This window comes from Rhinopithecus bieti, unplaced genomic scaffold (assembly GCF_001698545.2).
Source record: "Rhinopithecus bieti isolate Rb0 unplaced genomic scaffold, ASM169854v2 scaffold_66240, whole genome shotgun sequence".
Lineage (NCBI taxonomy): Eukaryota > Metazoa > Chordata > Mammalia > Primates > Cercopithecidae > Rhinopithecus > Rhinopithecus bieti.
Genome location: NW_016824786.1, coordinates 12,161 through 14,439, shown reverse-complemented (window position 1 = coordinate 14,439; position 2,279 = coordinate 12,161). Strand labels below are relative to the sequence as shown.

General features: G+C 43.8%; 1 pseudogene; it reads right to left on the bottom strand.

Moving 5' to 3' along the window:
- Positions 1–1,318: 1,318 nt before the first annotated feature.
- LOC108522444 (non-histone chromosomal protein HMG-14 pseudogene) lies at positions 1,319–1,956 on the bottom strand (annotated as a pseudogene).
- Positions 1,957–2,279: the final 323 nt, after the last annotated feature.

The window sequence follows — 2,279 nt, the reverse complement described above, 5'->3', positions numbered from 1 at the left end:
ATCAGCTGCTGAGGGGGAGGAGAGTAACCCCAGTTCACCTCAGGGCTCCTGCAAAATTACATATTTTTCTTTTTTTCTTTCATAATTGAGATTTTATTGGTTGAGGATCAGTGTCATGTGCATCCATGTGAAGAGACCACCAAACAGGCTTTGTGTGAGCAACAAGGCTGTTTATTTCACCTGGGTGCAGGCGGGCTGAGTCCGAAAAGAGAGTCAGCAACGGGTGGTGGGATTATCATTAGTTCTTATAGGTTTTAGAATAGGCGGTGGAGTTAGGAGCAATGTTTTGCGGGCAGGGGGTGGATCTCACAAAGTACATTCTCAAGGGTGGGGAGAATTACAAAGAACCTTCTTAAGGGTGGGGGAGATTACAAAGTACATTGATCAGTTAGGGTGGGGAAGAAATAAATCGCAATGGTGGAGTGTCATCAGTTAAGGCTATTTTCACTTCTTTTGTGGGTCTTCAGTTGCTTCAGGCCAGCTGGATGTTTCCATGCAGGTCACTGGGGATATGATGGGATGGCTTAGCTTGGGCTCAGAGGCCTGACAGTACAGACATTTCAATTTGTACACAATTCTTATTATACGTAATGAAAATCTAAAAAGCCAGGTATTGTAATTCTTTTTTAAAGTTATTCCAGTGACTTTCCAGCTTAAAAATTGGAAGCAAATATTCCTTAAGAGGCTATCAAGTACCAGTATCTTCACATGTTGATAAGCTGTTACATACGGCCCACAGTTCACAACTGAATAGCATGTACACTACATATTCCAATTTTTAATCTTTCACATCATAGTAACCAAGTTATGAGGAAAACAGGACTACCACAACCAAATATGTTACAGAGCGCACACAGTTCCGACAGGGAGAGCCATGATCAAGGAGTGGTTTTCTTTAAGAAACAATTTTACTAAAAAACAAGATGGGAATAGAAGTAATTTAAAATGTTCAAGACATTAAATGCAGGACTGGTTCCATATTGCCATTTAACATGCTTTGTATTCTAGGATATAAAAACTAACCCCCCCATCTATGGAATGTTAAGCTGACACCCGAGACAGTCAAAGATTCCCAGAATTCAATATCCTACACAATTTTCTGGTTGTACCAAAAAATAAATAACCAACAAATGATTTCGCCTCTTAAAAAAAAAAGCATTTACACTTAAGAAATGGGATGAGGTGGGATTCTCTCCTTCTCAAAAATGTTTCTAGAGCTACTAAAAAAACCTGTATTTACAAAATAGTTGATAAAAATGTTTCTCTGGATCGTACAAGAAGGGAGACAGGGACCACTGATAAGACATGGAATATGGCATTAACCAGACTTGGCTTCTTTCTCTCCTGCTTCATCAGAGGCTGGACTCTCCTCAGTTTTCATTTACCCATTCATTTTCTGCAGGTAAATCTTTTTTCTTTTTTTTTCTTTCTTTCTTTTTTTTTTGGAGATGGAGTCTCGCTCTGTGGCCCAGGCTGGAGTGCAGTGGCGCGATCTTGGCTCACTGCAACCTCCGCCTCCCGGGTTCATGCCATTCTCCTGCCTCAGCCTCCAGAGTAGCTGGGACTACAGGCGCCCGCCACCACACCCGGCTAATTTTATGTAATTTTAGTAGAGAGGGGGTTTCACCGTGTTAGCCAGGATGGTCTCAATCTCCTGACCTGGTGATCTGCCTGTCTTGGTCTCCCAAAGTGCTGGGATTACAGGTGTGAGCCACCGCGCCCGGCCACCGCAGGTAAATCTTCTTTAGTTTCTTGGTTAGCCACTTTGGCCTGTTTTCCGTTTGCTCCCCTTTTCCCTTTTGTTTGCACTTTTTTGTCTGAAGATTTACCCTTAGCTGCTGGCTTTTTCGGCTTTGCTTCCAGTTTTGCAGAAGGTTTAGCTGACAACTGTGCCTGTCTCCTCTTGGGCTATTCCTTGGCGGCCCCTTCAGCGGAGCTGACCTTCCTCTTGGGCATCTTGGCTGTGGGGAAGCCTCGTGCCAGGTGCCTTCTGGCCGCGGTGTGCCAAGAGCCTTCGAGAAGCTGGGCTGCCTGACTACTGCCACTCCTCTGGCAGCCGAAGCTGCTTTTATTTTTCTTTTATCAAAGAATACATATAACTAATTATAGACATGCAGTAAGACATTAAATGTGTAGTTAAATATTTATGCATAAATAGCAAGGGCCATCAGAAAGAAAAGCAGGACTGAAGCCAGCGGTCCACGCATCCACAGAGGCAGCGGGCAGAGGAAGCACAGGGCCTTGGTTCCCTCCCTTGTTTCCCAGTCTAATTAGTCACC